General features: G+C 47.6%; 2 long non-coding RNA genes and 4 other non-coding genes across 7 annotated transcripts; 1 reads left to right on the forward strand and 5 right to left on the reverse strand.

Moving 5' to 3' along the window:
- The first annotated feature begins 11155 nt into the window (after positions 1 to 11155).
- Positions 11156 to 14434, forward strand: LOC140581541 (uncharacterized). Its single transcript, XR_011984634.1, has 2 exons — positions 11156 to 11918; positions 11955 to 14434. It is a non-coding gene; the product is annotated as an uncharacterized lncRNA (long non-coding RNA).
- Positions 14435 to 15634: 1200 nt separating this feature from the next.
- Positions 15635 to 18306, reverse strand: LOC111847620 (uncharacterized). 2 transcript variants are annotated; one of them, XR_011984621.1, is made up of 9 exons: positions 18292 to 18306; positions 17582 to 17729; positions 17093 to 17135; positions 16860 to 16894; positions 16626 to 16661; positions 16405 to 16444; positions 16162 to 16180; positions 15888 to 16017; positions 15635 to 15693 (listed from the first exon to the last, which is right to left on the reverse strand). It is a non-coding gene; the product is annotated as an uncharacterized lncRNA (long non-coding RNA). The 2 variants fall into 2 exon arrangements; XR_002839130.2 differs by having other exon boundaries at positions 16162 to 16183.
- On the reverse strand, positions 16275 to 16352 carry LOC111847698 (small nucleolar RNA SNORD79). The gene has a single exon (XR_002839152.1). It is a non-coding gene; the product is annotated as a small nucleolar RNA SNORD79 (small nucleolar RNA).
- LOC111847700 (small nucleolar RNA snR60/Z15/Z230/Z193/J17) lies at positions 16507 to 16587 on the reverse strand. Its single transcript, XR_002839154.1, has one exon. It is a non-coding gene; the product is annotated as a small nucleolar RNA snR60/Z15/Z230/Z193/J17 (small nucleolar RNA).
- On the reverse strand, positions 16969 to 17038 carry LOC111847696 (small nucleolar RNA SNORD75). Its single transcript, XR_002839150.1, has one exon. It is a non-coding gene; the product is annotated as a small nucleolar RNA SNORD75 (small nucleolar RNA).
- LOC111847699 (small nucleolar RNA SNORD74) lies at positions 17218 to 17297 on the reverse strand. Its single transcript, XR_002839153.1, has one exon. It is a non-coding gene; the product is annotated as a small nucleolar RNA SNORD74 (small nucleolar RNA).
- Positions 18307 to 18463: the final 157 nt, after the last annotated feature.

Genomic DNA, 18463 nt, shown 5'->3' on the forward strand with positions numbered 1-18463 from the left:
CATATACTCATGAGGTCCCATACTCATGAGGTCCCTGGTGAACAAACGTTCATCAGACTAATGGAATTAAATACTTTTCATAATTTTGCTACCATCTTTAGTTTTTGTTTAATTCAGCGAACTGAGCAATGAGGGAAATATGATATACAGTATTTAATATACAGTATATAATGTACTTTACCTTGGGTAAAGTTCAGCTTAATTTACCATGGAACCTATAATATCTGGTATTATTTTTAGTTTGGTTTACATTCCATTTTAATCTTTTACTACTTTTCTCACTGACTGCAACTATTTGCTTCATTCCTACTTGGGTTAAATTAAACGTAAAGAGTTTTAATGCTGTTACCGAATTTATTTGAAACAAGAACATGTGTTTGTAATATTTAATATTTTCTAATAAAACGCAGTAAATTTGTACAACTTTCTTTTGTAATTCTGCTGTCGTAAGATAGACCGATGTTTAATGTTTCATCTACGGAAACATTGTTTTCCACAATACAAAATTGAACCCAGGTCCTTAAGCACTACCGTTAATGCACAGCATCTACAAGGAAAGGTAATTTATAGTAGTAATAACGCGCGGCAGTTTAATCTTGTATTTACACAAGCGTGCTGTTATGAAATGATTAAATATTTTTATGCATGCTGATCTGAAGGTATTTTATCAATGGCAGCAGTTTGAAACTCAATGGCTCCATCTACTGGCTAACAACCGTACCACTTGTATCCTGCAAAGCAAGTATCAAAAGAGACGCGCGAGGCCTTTGTAAATGCCAGTCTATCACAGGGCACGTAAACACACACCAAGGGAAATTTAGTGAAACCAGATATCCTAAATACATGTCTCTGGGCTGGAGGAAGGACTCTTTTCCACACGCACGTGCAGGCATACCCTGGAGGCGGGATCAAACCCTTGACCATCTTGACTAAATAGCTTCTGGATTTCCCTTTGTCTTGATTTGGAGGACTACACGATGGCTATGTATAAATGTAGATTTCGTACTTTATTTCATTAAGAAGGTTTGTGGGGACAGATGTCTCAGTGGCTGTTGTATTTCTGAGATACACTATAGAGAAGGGTCATCAGTTCAGGAATGCTGTTTATAATTTTTCGGTTTGCTTAAAAAAAAAAAAAAAAAAAACAGTAAGATCCAACCCCAAAAAAAGAATCCCACCATATTCGAGAGGCTAAATATAACAGATTCACTTTAGCTGAAGAAAGTGAAAGGCATGGACAAAAAAATGTAAAGATTCATGAGTGAAATTTCATGAGTCACTGCAGTCAAACAGAGTCAAGAAAGCCTTTAATAAGAGATGTTATGAACTGGCTTTTGCATACCTACAGTCTAGAGACTGGACGGAGGAGAGGCTGATGGGACTGAGGAGGGCCAGACCGTCCTGTTCTAAGCGAGGACAACTCCAACAACACGTGGTATATAGTGGAACATATTGGCATGGTGATCCTGGAACTTATGTTACCATAGTGACAAGAGTCAATACCTCCCCTACACCCTGGGGGGTTGACCCCCTGTGAGATGAGGATCATGTGACCACAGTTTTCTGAATTAATATGTTGCATCTGGTCCCACCTGCTGACTGGTATAAATCAGGTGTGTTGACTTTGTTACAGCCCCAGTACTCCAGGCTAGAGAGTTGACTTTGGACCAGTACAGTTCTGGGTCCTGCGTCGTCACCCACATTGAAAATATTATTTTAGTTGACCCTTTCTCAGTTAATCCAGCCCCCTCCTTTTTACTCCTGTGATGCTCTCACCCCTGTTCTGATTCGTCCGTTTGGTTGTCATGTGGCTCTGGTCCATGTCACCGCTGTACTTTACATCGGCTCATAAAAAACACAGTCGAAGCCAGCTGTAAATGCAGCATAAGCCACACACACACACACACACACACATACACACACACACAGCAATATGAATAAGCAGCAGTGGCTCCTGGGCGTTCATATTATTTAAGAGTTTGGGCATGACATCTTTAGGTCACATGACCTCCCCAAGCAGAAACTGGTATCCAGTTAAAAGTACAGTGGGGGCGGCACATTGGGAATGGGGCATGCGGGGGCGACTTGGGGGTGGGGTGGGGCCCTGGGTAGGTCAGAGTGGGCTGGCTGGGAAGAGGAGGAGTGTAAGAATGGGGAGGGGGGCACAAACGTGGAACAGTGGGTAAAGCTGGCAGGGGGAGAGAATGGAAAAGAATGGAAATGAGTTCAGTGAGAGGGAGGGTTGTGGTTTAGGGTGCATTTTGGGTAAAAAAGAGAAAAACGTTCAATGTTAATGTTAGGAAAGGTATGGAGCTGTGTTATATTGTGGGAGGAGAAGAGGATGGCTTGAGGTGGAGAGAGGGATGGTGAAAAAAAGAAAAGAAGCTCCCTGTGGGGGGGGGGGGGGGTCAGCTTAGCATACTTCTAGGAAAAATCATGTGGGACGCTGATGTTGTCATGGGGCCGTTCATGTGGAGTTAATTATCCGTTAACGATGTACAGACACTGAGAACACAAAGTCAGGGAGATGCAGAGACCTTAACGGCCCTCTCTACCGCCTGACGTGTGGGGGAGGAGGGACGACACATGTGGGCGGGGCTTAGGGAACCCACCCAGGTCTGGTTACCACCGTCGCCCCCCAAGCTGGCAGCCCACAGGAATGTGTGGCTGCATGTGTGCGTGTTTGAAAAACATCAGGAGTCAGCCCCTCTCTGCTGGGCTTCCGGCTCCAATCTGAGTGCGAGGGGGAAAAGTCAGGCAGAAATATTCACAGCACAAACCACCAGGACTGAGCTCTGCTTATTAGAACTCTGTTATTATTTTAGCGGAATCTAAATACTCATGCTCGGCAAGTCCAAACGTCCTAAGGTAGATTTCCAAGGCTGAAGAATCATGCTACTGACGTATCCTATCAGGACTGATTTCTAGAAATGTAGTCCGAGAATCCAATTAATAAAGTGGGTTTCACCATTTCACTCTTTAATCCGGTTAATCGAAGTAAGATGCTGACACAAATTTAAGGAAAATTATCACCCCTTTTTACCATGTGCAGCTCAGCGGGAAGCCCTGAGCCAGAAATACTTTTCACAGGGAGTCCGGCGTAGGTCCATCTTGGACTGACCAGGGGGTTCAAACCACAAATTTTGGGGGGGGAGGTTCAAATTCACAGATTCAAACCCTGTGGTCAGTGGAGTGATTTCTCTATTGGACCCTGAGCAAGGTCCTGACCCCCAGCTGCCCTAGGGACAGTCTGTCCTGACCCCCAGCTGCCCTATGGACAGTCTGTCCTGACCCCCAGCTGCCCTATGGACAGTCTGTCCTGACCCTCTCCATTGTACATTGCTTTGAATAAAAGCATAACCTAAATTAATGTAAATGTTTCGATTTCCAGTATTTTCCATGTAATGTATACGAAAAAGTGGAATTTGCGCTCCACTAGTATGTACATCCAGTTGTGGGGACTTTAGTTGTTTTTCTCTGAATGTTCACCTGGATCCTGGGAGGGAAGACCGGGCACCCAAGGGGGCAAGAGGGCATTGGAAGTGCTATTCCAGCTGACAAGGGGAAGAAGCAGGGGAACGTGGATGTGTTCAGCAAATCTTTTTATGTGCAATACCTGTTTGTACCAGCAGGTGGTGTGATGCTTAAGTAGGTGGACATTGAAGTGCATGTGCAAATCCCAAAACAGCTGCCTTATAGTTAAACAAGGTACTTTCTCTGGATATGGATAAAGGCATTTTGACAAGAAAACCATGCACACTCATATTTTATATGTATAAATATATATGCTGAGTGCTGAATCAGCTGTAATCTGGAAATAATAAATACTGAAGATATCAGCAAAAAATCCTTTTTCTTCCCTTGGGAATAGTCAGGAACACAAAAAAAAGTTATTTTGTAAATGTTCTCTGCCCAGGACCTGCACTGGGTCCATGTAGCAGCTGTCCATAGGGGGTGGCAGAGACAGTGTGAAGTCACTAAGGGTGAACAGCGCCCCCTTCAGGATGTGGGGCTTGTAACAGTGAGGTACCCAATTCTCTGTACCTGCCATTCCAACTGCAGGTCCGGGAAGAGGAGTGGTAAGGAGTACAGTTCTGATCCTCTCTCCACCTGGTGCCAGCCGCAAAAACCTGGAGACAGAATGGTGTCAGGGAGACAAAGAGCAAGATGCATCCTGTCTCACGGATGATAAAGAAAAGTCCAGGACAAAAATGTCTGCCACAGCTATAGGTGAAACTTGGCAAAGCAGAAAAAATTCCATTTGAATTTGTCGTATGGAGAACTGGGAGGGTGGAGGGGGGAGACAGAGAAGGGGGGGGGGCTAAGGCAGGTCCTAAGCCTGAGGATGATACCAGCCCCCTTTATGGTATGTGTGGGGCTGAGTGACGGTGTTAGGTGGGGGTGCTGATTATAAACAATGAGAAGCCCCTGTGTTCATCACGGCGACACAGCAGAGTGGCAAAGATAACTGGAAAAAAGCGCTTTACAAAATGAAGCATGAGTCTCCATACCCACCGGAGGGGGGGGGGCAGGCGGACCTGGGGAGGCTTTCTGAGGGCACAGCCCCGCGCAGATCAGCACGGCCCTCCAGCTGTTCACTTCCTCCTGGGATTCGCCAGCAGCCCAGTAACGGCTGTCTTGGTACGCATTCCTGAAATCACACCAGGCGGGGGGAGGGGGGGGTCTGACCACCCTGGGCCTTTATTGCAAACAGTACAGCACAGACGCAGACGAGAGACCATAGACATTGATAGTGAGACACAGACATACACAATGAAGCACAGACACAGACACTGAGACACAGACACACACAGTGAAGCACACATACAGATACAGACGCTGAAGCACAGACACAGGCAGTGAGACACAGATACACAATGAAGCACAGACACAGATGAGGGAGTACAGACACAGACAGTGAGACACAGACATACACAATTAAGCACACACGCAGACAATGAGAACACAGACACACATGGTGAAACACAGACAGTGAGAACACAGGCACAATTGGTGAAGCACAGATATAGGCAGTGAGACACAGACACACAGTGAAGCATAGACACAGACGAGGTAGCACAGACAGTGAGACACAGACATACACAGTGAAGCGCACATGCAGACAGAACAACACACATGGTGAAGCACAGACATAGACAAGGGAGCACAGATACAGACAGTGAAATACAGGTATACCCAATGAAGCACACACGCAGACAGTGAGAACACAGAAACACATGGTGAAGCACAGACACAGACGAGGGAAGAGAGACATAGACAGTGAGACACAGACATACACAATGAAGCACACACGCAGACAGTGAGACACAGACAGACTGAGTGAAGTGTACACTCAGACAGTGAGAACAGAGACACACATGGTGAAGCACACATGAAGACAGACACACACAGTGAAGCACAGACACAGATAGTGAGACACTGACAGGGGAGCACAGACAAAGACATTGGGACAGAGACGCACACAGTGAAGCACAGACACAGACGTGGGAGCACAGACACACACAGTGAGACACAGACATATACACTGAAGCACCGACACGGACAAGGGAGCACAGACACACAGTAAGACACAGACACAGACGAGGGAGCACAGATGCACACAGTGAGACACAGACAAGGGAGCACAGAAACACACAGTGAGACACAGATGAGGGAGCACAGACGCACACAGTGAGACACATACACAGACGAGGGAGCACAGATACCCAGTGAGACACAGGAAAAGGAGATATAGACAAAGACAGTGAGATGCAGACGGACAAAGGAGTATAGGCAAAAGCAGCGAGGCACGGACTGTCAAGGGAGTGAAAACACATCCAGTGAAGCACAGACACACACAGTGAAGCACAGACACACACAGTGAATCACAGACACAGCGACCCTGTGTTACGTATTCACAGCAGATGTTTTCTGAATCATTTCAACTGGTAGAGCAAACAAAAACGAGTCTGCAAACATCCCTGAGGCCACCTGACTTTGATAGAAAACTCCACCTCCTCCCCCCAGAGCTGGGAAGGCCCCCATTACCCTGAGCAAACACATGTTTTCAGCATGCACCAATAGCTAACACCCAATCTTACAGTCAATCAGGTAACCAGGTAAGCGGCAAGTTAACATTTTCAAAGTTCCTTCTTCCTCTTAGGTCCTCCGTAGTCAGAATTAAGGCTTCCGTGACCCAGACCGGACAGTGTGACCAGGGGATGAAAGTTAAATAAATACCTCCAAACATTTGCTTAAACCGTTTTCTAATAACATAGACTGCATCCAAAGTTACAGTGTCAGTCTGGCCAAAGAAATTAGAAAAGGCACAGAGCACAGGGCAAATGAAAGCTTTCTGGAGTTAAAGCATTTAGCTATTGAAGGGTTTCAGTAGTCAAGCTGTCGAGCAGCCGGTGTTGTCGTCCTGACTGCATCTAAGGAGGCTTCGTGTCTGCTGAAGGTTAATAGAGAAAGCAGAACTCTCCTGACTGCTGACCATGGCGACGGACTCGGCCTACCGCGGTGCCACACACACATACACACACACACAGTTATTTCTGTTCAATACTGTCTACACTTTCTACAAAATCCGCCACTTTCAGATGGTTTTAACCTTTTCTTGGGTGATTTTTATGCCGGTCCCCGCCGAGTGGGAGCCGTAACGGCCGGCACAGCCGCTAGCCCACCGCGCCGATATGCCGTGATGTAGGACATGGCCTGACACATTCCTGGCTCGCCGCTCCTTCACCCCCCCCCCCCCCCCACGCCCCACCCCACTTTGTGGCCAGCCCAGAGAATTCTTTCCTAACAGAAAAAGCCCCCCATTCTGTGGCTGGGCCGCACTCCGATTTGTTTGGCCCTGGATTTTCATGCTTGCTCTCGGAGGACAGTCAGACGGGACAAATTATAAACAAACTGTATGCATTCCCCCCACCCCCTGCCCCCAGCTCTTGAATCTGCTTGTCAAGAGGACCTCCCACTCCTAGATGTGCTGGCACACCCATCGGGGGGCCACTATGCTGCAGCATGCAGCATACACCCCACTCCTCAAACCTTTAACCATAAACACAGACTTTAGGAAAACCGGATGAGCTACGGCAGTTGTAGACAGCCTTGGCGCTTCCCATCAACTTGGCCATAGAATCAGTGATGATTTGATTCACTTAGGCAATCTGCCTGGTATCTAAGCATACAATGATCAATTTGGCAAATTAATTTAACCTAATGGTATGATGGAGGCTCACACCTGCATCTCACATCATCTCCATATTGAAGATACCTAAAAGCCAGTTAGGCCTGAAGTCCTACGCAGATCTTCAGGATGTCCAGCGGGAGCTCGGATCTCATCTCCAGGACGGTGAGAGGATGAGGGGAGTCGGGAAATGAGGAGAAGCTGGGGGCAGCGGTGAGTTTAGGGACACGGAGGATGCCAGTTCAGTGGGGGACCTCCCCATGAACAGCACTGACCAGGAAAATATCCTGCTGATGGCTAAGCAACACACATAACTAGAGGCAGGGCATGTTTGTTGTTTATGGGCCTGCACTAAAAAGTTCCTTTGCCCCCCCCCCTCCCCCCTGTGTCTGTAAAGTTTGTTGCATCCTCATCAAGCGTTTCAACGTTTGGCAGATTTTCTGTTAGTGACTCCCTATCCTTTTCAAGGTGCCACTGAAATATAATCACTTTACGTGCATAAGACATTAATGTTATAACTTCAGCGTTGGCTGTTGAGTGTAGAAGATAGCTGGCTAGCTGGTTAGCAGAACACGCTGCTTCGGCGTCTCCTAAATAAGGAACCCAAATATTTCATACGCTGACTGTTTGTGGCCAACAGGGGGGCCCCCCTGAAACATCGGGGGGCCCACATCAAAGTATGCTTTGAGTGGTAGTATACTGAAGTAATATCACATACTCGTAGAATCGGGTGACATTTTTATATCTGCAAAATAGATTATGTAAAAACAGCTACATTCTCTTCATATCCATAATATAGACCATCACGCATGTTTTTGATTATTTGTCTTCTGTCCGTTGAAAAAAGCAGCTCTAAACTGTAATATTTACATTATGAGAGGGCTGCCCCCCCCCATGTCTGGCTCATAACCTGGATTTCACAAATATCTTCCATGCTGAAAGTTATGGGCAGACTTGAAGATGTTCAAACGTTTACTGGAAACTATATAAGTTTCTGGCATGATCGACACACTGGGAAACGTAAAGGTAATTTTATGAGTTTCGAAAAAAGTAAAGTCGGTTTCTGGTCTTACCACAGCAAAAATGAGAGCATCTCAAAGGCTTAGACTTTTATGTCCAACTCTATAGAACCATAAATGTTAAACCATCGCTCTGTCCTCCGGTAAACTCAGAATCAATTCCCTGCATTTCCTGTTTGCTGTTAAGGTGTCATGTGATGTCTGATGGTTCTCCTTTGAAATGATGAGCATGGACTCGCTTAAATCAAGAGATTTGATAACAGGAGGAGATGGACATAGAACAATTTGCTGGAGGCGGGGTTGGGGAAGCAAGTACATGTATTGAATCTGTTTTTCCAAACCCCCCCCCCCCAGACAGTCCACATTTTTGCTCCCTCCGAGCTCATGGTAGGAGCGAAAATGTCGACTATCTGGGAATCCCTGAAGACTGGGTTGGGAAACACGGCATTAAATCATCCCCAGAAGGTCCTGATTAGACTGATTACCTTGTTAGCAATAAGTAGGGCCAGGTGGGCAGACTGAAGAGCAAATGGAGGACTTGGTGATCTTCAGACAAAAAAAGCCTTTCCTCAGATCCTACGATCAGCATCGCTGCGTTTTTCTTAAATACCGATTCTCCACCATTTCAAGCCGAAGCTGCTTCTGCTACGGCGCAGGTTCCTATGAAGTCAACGTTGCAATGGGACTCGAGAGACGTCTACAGTCACGGTTGGCTATAGTCGTAAAAAGTTACAGAAAAGCCAGCTATGAGATTACTGAGGCCTCCCAGATGTCTAAATGTGAACCTCAAATTTCACCCCCCCGAAGAGGCAATGTTCCCAGACCTTGGGTTCGTACAAGGTATCTCCACCAAGATTAACGTGTGTCGATGATAAAGGCAACCATCTTCCGTGACTTAACCAATGAACTAACCTTAAATTCCCTCAATGACTTCAAGAGTCTATAGTAGTGAATTCTTCCTCTGTTTACACAGCATTAATAAACCTCAATGCTACATATATTCAGTTTGGGCCTAAAGCTTTATTACTGGCTGTTAAGAACCAAACTGAACACCTCTCTGTTCCATATTTCTTATCGTTTAATCAGAGAATAGCACCCAACCACATATCCACAAATCATCTGCATCCCTCAAACCGCGACCTCTCGCGCCTCAAAGAACGAACAGAAGCACTTAATGTCTTCCACCGACCTGCAAACCGTGACTCATTTGACTCATTTTATTGGAATTTCTTGAACTTCAAAGTGCCAGAAACATATGACACGTTACATTTGTCATCGTCCCCACTCCGTGTTGCCATGGAAATCTAAGACCCACTGACACGGTTGTCCTTTCGGGGAGGGGGTCTCCTCCAAGGAGCCTTGAGGAAAGCGCACAGCATCTCTTACTCTCCATGTGCATGGAGAAGGAGGAGGAGAAGGAGGAGGCGGAGCAGCCACATGTGGAAGCCATTACTCTGCCTCAAACTTTGAAATGCAACATTTTTTTTTTTTTTTAAAAGTCCCCTTTCTTTTGCAAATCCCACCCCCCCCCCCAAAAGGGGCTTCAGGAAACAGCTTCAGTTACAGAAAGAGCGCAGGAAGGAGACAGAGACGGGAGGCAGGAGGAGGAGAAGAGCATGCTGAGCTCAGAGGATGGGAGGCAGGAGGAGAGGAGTGTGTGGTGGTCACAGGACAGGATGTGGACATCTGTGTGATGGCGGTAGCGTATGGGGAAAGGGTGGAGAACGAGAACGAGCACTGTAGCACTTTCTACACCTCTCTCTCTTTCTTTTTCTCTCTCTGTTTCTTAAACATCTTTTTTTTCTTTCGCCATTCCAGAGGGGCCCACTTCCTGCCGGAGTTTTTTTGGGGGTGGGGGTGTATGTGTGTGTGTGGGGGGGGGGGCGCGATTAAACGGCTGCCTGGCGTTAAGTCTGCAACATCTGTTACCGCTTTACAGCAATGGGGAGTGAAAAGAGGGAGAGAGGGAGAGAGAGAGAGTGAGAGAGAGAGAGAGAGAGAGAGAGAGAAAGAGACAGAGGGAGCGAGCGAGTGGAAAAAACATGCTTGGTTTGGGCCCGACCCACAAAGGAGGTAGAACTGGGCAGAGGCAAGCAGAACCGGTGGGGGGGGGGGGGGCTGCCGACCGTTTGGAGCTGCTCCCCCAAGGATCACGTTCATCCTTATATGGGTGCTTGGCCCCGCCCCCTTTCCTCCCCAGCCCTTTTTTAAAATATCATCCCTTCCCCAAACGAGCTGCCAGACTCCCCAGTCCTCTGAGCGAATGTGCCACGTCAAAGTGGATACTCTGCAAGGCCCAGGAGCGGACAGCACGGCAGCGCCAGGACAAGACGCTCTGAATGGGACGATAAAGCCGGTGGACGCGGAAAGGGACACCCGGAAAGGGGGACCCCGGATTCTCCTGCGGGACGCCGGCACCTCGGGGACGCCTCAGGCTCCTGCTCCGTCGTCCCAGTGTTCAGACTACCTGTTCAGAGTTATTCTGGTGTACAGTAGTCTGCACATTGGTTAGACTGTGCATGGGAGGGCTCCGTCCGTGTGGGCACTGTCCACCGCCGCAGGGGGGTGGGGGATCATCCACGGGGCATTCATGCTAATAGAGGAGCTGAGATTGTAACACTGGTGCCGCAAAGCGGGGGTGGGGGGGGGGGGGTCCCACTCGACCCCTCACCATTTACGTGACTTGAGAGAGGGTGTCAGATTTCACGCTCGGATCTAAACGTCCCGGGAGTGGATGGACGCGGGGCCGCTGCTTCTGAGGGGATCCGCCATGGGGGTGCAGTGACTGCAAAATGGGGGGGCCACGGCACAGGGGGGTGGGCTGTGGCAGGACGTCTGATAAACCAGGGGGTGTTGATGAGGGCGCCCTGCTTTGTCTGCTCAGGTGCAAACAGGTGGACGATTTGGGGGGGGGGGGGGGGGTGGCAGGTACATAGGCCTCTTGGGGGGGGGATTGAGGGCTGGAGGTCCCAACAAAGGCAGGGAGAGCATGGGCTTCTCGGGGGGGTTGGAGACAGGGGGAAGAGAGAGAGGCAGAGAGAGAAAATGATGAAGGGGGCTGAAAGAATGTGCAGGCGGGGGTAGAAATTGGGGAAAAAAAAGATGGCAGGAAGGTGGGGGAAATGGAGGGGGGTGACAGAGAGAGAGTGAGCGTAAGAATGAGAGAGAGAGAGAGAGAGATGGAGTGTGAAGGTGAGCATCATGGGAGGTAGGAGACGTGATGGGAGAGAAGGCAGTGTGATCTGTATGAGGAGACAGATTGAAGCGAAGGGTGAATGTCAGCCAGACTGCTCTGCAAGGCACCTTCGGGGGGCTGCATGTGAGACTGCGTGTGGGGGCTGCATGCGAGACTGTGTGTGGGGGCTGCATGTGAGACTGTGTGTGGGGGCTGCATGCGAGACTGTGTGTGGGGGCTGCATGCGAGGCTGCATGTGAGACTGCGTGTGGGGGCTGCATGCGAGACTGTGTGTGGGGGCTGCATGCGAGGCTGCATGTGAGACTGCGCCTGGGGGCTGCATGTGAGGCTGCGTCTGGGGGATGCATGTGAGGCAGCATGTGAGGCTGCGTCTGGAGGCTGCATGTGAGGTAGCGTGTGGGGCTGCATGTGAGGTAGCGTGTGAGGCTGCGTCTGGAGGCTGCATGTGAGGTAGCGTGTGAGGCTGCGTCTGGGGGCTGCATGTGAGGTAGCGTCTGGGGCTGCATGTGAGGTAGCGTGTGAGGCTGCGTCTGGGGCTGCATGTGAGGTAGCGTGTGAGGCTGCGTCTGGAGGCTGCATGTGAGGCAGCGTGTGAGGCTGTGTCTGGGGGCTACATGTGAGGCAGCGTGTGAGGCTGCGTCTGGGGGCTGCATGTGAAGCAGCATGTGAGGCAGCGTCTGGGGGCTGCATGTGAGGCAGCGTGTGAGGCTGCGTCTGGGGGCTGCATGTGAAGCAGCGTGTGAGGCAGCGTCTGGGGGCTGCATATGGGGGCTGATGATTCAGCCCGGCATGTGTGAGTGTGTAAGAGAGAGCACAGTCCAGCATGAGCGTCTCCATGTGACGAGTGAGACCAGGAGAGATTGTGTGATTCAAGGCAGCTCCAAACTGACCTCCCCCCCCGCCCAAATGCCTAAACTCCCAGTGGACCGTGCTGGGGGGCTGATGTATGGCATTGTCTCAGCAGCTGTAAAAATGGCGGGGGGGTGGGGGTTCGGCTGAAGGCCTAGCAGGCGTGATTCCCAGGCGGAGATGCCTCTGCATTTCAGCCGCGGCTGAGCCCAGCAGCGTCGCCCTGGGACCCTGAGCTCACACATATTTGCCCACTGAACCAGGGCAGGTCATCCTGTGGCAAACCTGCCTCGTCGACAGAACACAGCATTTCACCATGACTGGGCTGTCGGGCCACAAGGTGCAGTTGGAACTGGCTGTAAGTTTTCATTGAATCTGGTCATGTACAAAATGCTTTTGCAGCACATCTTACAGGTGAGAATATATAGCCCTTTAATTTGATTCTATGTAAACTCAGAGTAATAAAATAGTAGCAAACTTCACACAGCTAATCTTAACGTGGTGAGAAGGATAATGGTCACTAAGATGTGTGCATTCACCTGAGAGAATCCAGAGAATCCAGTTCCTTGCTTTAGTTGAGCTCTATAACGTTAGTGGCATTAAGCTGATGGAGCTAACGGACCCGAACGGAATCTGTGCGAAACGTTAAATCGATAAAAAAAGTCAGCAAGTCAGCTCTTGTTATATTGAATCAACAATGCAACAGAACAATTTGAGAAATGTTATCCTCTTTAGATAAGTTTCTTGAGGGTTAATAAACAGCCCACACATCTGACAGTAATTTGCATCATTAACCAGCTTAACCAGAAGTTGATACTTGCTTTATAGTCTGAGTTCTTTCTGTAGGTTCTGGAGCTGTTTTGGTGTGAAACGTTGACACAGTTAAATGTAGAGTTCCTTAACCGCTGCGCCACCTTTTGGTCACTGTGGTTTGCACGCAGGGCTGCTGTTGGGGGAGGTGCCACATTGACATGGTTGGTGAGCCATGCATCACATTGAGCAGGGGGGGCGGCACATGTGACTCAACAGAGTTGTCGTGTGTCTGCCTGTCTACACTTGCTGTGCAGAACTCCAGCACCTGTACAGCAGGCACAGACAGGCAGACAGACGGCAGCCAATCACTAAGCTTTCACACACCCACCAGCCTATGTACCTTCATTCCCTCCTCGACCTCCACAGCAGCTTTAGCAAGCCTGATCCTCTGCATATTTCCCATAATGCAGTGCACAGCCAGAAGCTAAGAACTGCCAATCCAGTGTCAGCTCAGGACCCATGTGACAGCGGCAGGTGGAGGACACCACGAGGAACTGTGTGCTAACTCTGCTAGACAATAAACGTGTGACAGCCCATGTTGTTCAGTATGTTTTCTCATGATCCAATTTATTTATATTTACCTATATGTATGTAAGGTGTGCATGTGGCAAATCTACAGTATGCACAGAACGTTTCTATACAGTCTCTGCAGCATCTCTCACATGAACACACACAGCTGTCCTTAAGGTCACCAGCTAACCAAGACCCTTGTTCCTCGATAGCAGGAACGGAGTACCAAAAGGAAAGGTACACACACCCAGGAAGAACAGGAACATTCCACACACAAATTAACAGCTGGAATTGATGCCACACTGATGTTGCTTCAACATGGCCGCCAGCTCTAAGCTCAGATTCCTGCCTTTCTTCATCATGATCTGAATCATAGCTGTTTATCCATAATGCTTCCATTAGGCACTAAAGGCCAGGGACTGGAGGCCGTTTGGAGTCAGGGGATGTGAACCTTGGGTTGGTAACCCAAGCTGAGCCAGTGAATGAGAGGATTCATCCAGGAGCCTGGGGAGCACTGAGGCTTAGTGCTTTGAACAGATGCAGAGGTCTCCGACATGCACCATCTCCCGTCAGTGAGTGACAGCTACATCAGTCACACCTCATGTGCTTCACCAGCCCAGCACACAACAGTGACTTTGAGTTCTCCTTTGGCTTTGTTCTCAATGTCTATGTATTTTAAAGTTAAACAATGAAGTGACTGAAAACGTAACACGTTAAAATGCATGTCATTGGAACATATAGTCGCCACCTAGCGGTAGAGCACAGAAGCCAGCGTACCACATCTTTGACATATCACTGGGACAGTAATTGTGATTTCTTGCACTTGCAAAGTAATTAAATCACCTTTCACTGAAATACATCAACGATTTTCCTCTGCTTTATACTATTTAATATGGCCTAACTTTCTGAACCCAGAATGAGCGTCACTAAGAAACTGTTAAATCATTTAACCTTCACATGATTTTATGGACTTTCATTAAAAAAGACAACAGGAAATGGTTTATATAGTCACTGCAAAAGCATTCAGTACAGAAGACTGATGTGTCAGCATTGTGTGCTTCCAAACTGTCACTGTAAAAAAAAAAAACCAAACGTTCACATCTTTATCAGTACAGGAAGAGCCAGTCCTATTCTGGCCAGGACAGTCAGCAGTTTTGAGTTATTTTTAATGAATGACAATCTGCAGAAGGTGAGGTACCCTGAAACGGCAGAGGGCACACGGGCCAGGGACCTCCACAATGACCGTGTGGAACATCTCCAGGAGGTTCGAGTCTACAAAGGATGAAGCATCTTTTGGAAAAGCCAGGACACATCACAGAACCCATGAAGTCCTACCACAGACAAGCCAAAAGACGAACACAAATTCATGCAGGACGTATGGGGAGAGGGCCTGGAAGGAACCACCCCCAAGAAAGGGGGGAGGTGAAGGACAGCAAAAAATTTAAATGGCCACATCAGGCACGGAGTAAAGTGGCTGCTGGTAACAAAAGTTCAGGGCATCCTGACCTAGCCACCCTCAGCCACCACTGAACCACCTCACACTGCAAATCCACTGCTCAGCAGGACAGGAACAGTAGAGAAAGGTGACAGGAAAAGACTGGGAAGGAGAAACTCAAGAACACAATTACCTAAACAAGTAGCTAGTTTTATCCATACGTCCAAAAAAAAAAAAATTTTACTACTATACCGCTGATCACAAGAATTATACTGACCCTTTACTCTGGCCAGCAAACTGAGGCTTTTGCATAATCAGACACTACAGCGAGATGTTCTAGGTTAAGTGGTGCCCCCTAGCAGCCCATCATGTAATGGCCACTAGGTTTGAGTGTGTTAGTGCACCACCCTACCCAGTGCACCACCCTACCCACTGAGGCCAATGAGCGGTAGCACTGAGCAGATTTAAATCGATCAAATCTTGTGGAAGAGCAAGTCCTCATTTGTATGGTTCAGAAGAAGTGCCAGAGTCAGCCACGTGAATGAAGAATGTGAACATGCCATAAATGGAGGGTTTTATAAAAATAAACTTTATTGTACAATAAAGAGTGACGCCAACAAGGGGGGGGGGGGGAAGGAATCTTCAATAAGATGTATGGGTCACACGCAGATCTTTGTTCCTGTAAGGAAGAGAGTTGGGGGGGAGGGGGTTAAGAACCAAGATTCACTGGGGAAGGGGGCACTTTGGCAGTTAAGGGATGCAGTCAGAACTTACATGTCATCAACTACTCAGTGAGAGAGTTCAATAAGGCTCATCACTCATCCCAAACCTCCACTGGAGTGAAGCAGCTTAGACCCAGACAGTGTCTCATACCTGTTGGTTCTCCGAAGAACCTCCGGTCCTTTCTCTCGGCACGGTCCACACTCATCTACTGGCATCACACAGGACTGGGAGATGTAGCATCTTATGCCACCACCACACTGACAGGAAGGGCATCCAACCTCTGGAGAGAGAGAAGGCACATTAGATCCAAAAATTATATCCAGTCAGGAGACACTAAGCCAGCAAAATCAGAGACTTCATGCATTCTCTGCTGAATTATGTAAATCATACCATAAACCTCAAATAGAAAGAGTGGGACACTCACTGGTCACATCCCCAGCATCCTGCTATCCACAGCCAAGATGGGGGGAGGGGGGGGGGGGGGACAGACCTCAGTTAGTACACTGGTACAGTGAATCAGAACACAGAAATTCCACAGGCCATTTCAGTCCAAAAAGGCTCTTTCATTCTTTTTCAGAGAGATTCCCATTATTTTTTTGGTCATCATGAACAGTTATTTCGAGGTAGACGAAACACCAAGGCAGCCCCAAGTCTGCAGGATTCTCACCTGATGAGTCTGCCGGAGTCAGTTTAAGTCACCAACATCCCTGTGGAAAGACCCAGTCAAGATCGGAACGTACTACACACTTGTGCAGAACACTAGACAGCACAGATACGTCAGCTAGGAGCGAAAGACATGCATGGATCTTCACAGGTTCTCTGCTGAACTATGCAATCATCACTGTATCTGATACGGAGTTAATAGCGCAATTAATGAAAGCCACATACCATCTGATCACATTCCACCACTGCCCTTGCGGTCACCTGCCGACAAAGGGTGGGATTGAGTGAGTACAGCCACCATACCCAGATTCTAGTTGCATCTCTGGCCCACGTTTAGTAACTTGCATTCCTCCAGACTAATACGCTAAAGTTACATAGGAATCAAAAGCCATTTTGCGGCATGGTCAGCATACACGCGATCACGGAAAAAAGGAAATTCATATAAAAACAGATTGTTACCTCTGACATCGTCGCCATTCACAGGACATGTTGACCTGCATCAGCAAGAACGCGAGAGAAAAGATTTAGCGCATATATTTAACCAACAAGCCATTCCTTAAATATGGTATGCCTCAGTTACAGATTTCTCAGAAATCTCTTCTGTCCACTACTCTTATTCAATAAAATCATCACAGGCGTTAATTTCAATGATGCACTTTTCGTGAAGGCCACTGCAAGAAAATGCAACTCACCTTACAGCAGAACACTGATGACAGTAAACGCCACATCTGCAATCTAAAACGGTTAAAAAGGCGTTTAGCTTCACGCTGAACACAACGCAGATAATGATCATCATGCATCATCTACGGATTCACCGTGCCGAGTCAGAAAGGTTGGCAATTCATCAGATTTTCTCAGATGTCCCTACCAACACAAGTATCATCACATTCAGCTGTAAAATACCGCTTACAAACCCAGGTCTCTGCTCACAGTCCATAACTGCTTTATATGTTATGCTATAACTCAGGCCTATACTAGGCCGAGAAGCTTCCCCCCAAAACACGTGTTCATCACTACGCCCGCACGCACAAAAATCTAGCCTAAAACTACCAAAAACGTGCAGCGCTAAGGATTCGAATGCAAGAAAATAGTTTTGAAAAACTCATTAAATGCCGAGTAATACGAAACAAAACGAGAGTGCCATGTTTAAGGAACCAGACCACAAAAATAACACCACATACCTCCAGAAGACTGCGATGAAAGAAGGACGGAGAAGAGCGGGTCTACGGTTTTAATAGCCATTCGCGTTGCATCATGGGAATTACGTGGTTGTGTTGGCGACCATCAGCGCTGTGCAGTTATTTCAGTGTTTTTTGGTCCAGGTTGGTCCTGAAGATAAACAGCTCCAGTCCGGTCATCAAGATAAACGGGAAATAGATCTACAAATACTACGTGTTTACATCTGCTGAGGATAAAATATATCCTACGTGTGCAATGGGATGTTATTCGGATTCGCTGTCACTTGTGATAGGTATTATGTTCTTAGCTGTCATGGTGCGCAGCTTTCCGGATTTGCAAAAACTCAAATGTGCGATTTAAATTAGAAGCGTATTTTAATTAGTCCAGTTACGTACTCCTTTACGTCCTTACGGTCTAGAGATGGATAAAAGAGCAATAGACTACCCTACCTCCCCGTTATATTAACTAAATTCTTCACTTTCGCTTAAAAGAGTAATGGTTTATCTAGACTTGCAGGGGTCACCAATCTTTTTGAAACAGCTACTTCACGGTTTGAAACGCCCTCCTAAACTTATCTAAACTTCATGTATAATAAACATGTTTAAAATGCTTTTTTTAAATTTAGATATTGTCATTTTCACATCTATATAAATGCAAATGTGATTAAAGAAGAATAGCAACAGGATAAAATAAAAATTTAGACGCTGCTCACTGGTGAGTTGTGCTATTTTTAGACTCGTCCACTGGCGACTCGTGGTCCTTGGGGGCATCCTGGTGCCCGCGGGCACCATGTGGGTGATCCCTGATCTATCGAGATCTGATGCTGACGTAATTGATTCCGATTTGTGAATATCCTTCATGTTCGTCCTGCATCGTACCGTAAT

Source organism: Paramormyrops kingsleyae, chromosome 21 (assembly GCF_048594095.1).
Source record: "Paramormyrops kingsleyae isolate MSU_618 chromosome 21, PKINGS_0.4, whole genome shotgun sequence".
Taxonomy (NCBI): domain Eukaryota; kingdom Metazoa; phylum Chordata; class Actinopteri; order Osteoglossiformes; family Mormyridae; genus Paramormyrops; species Paramormyrops kingsleyae.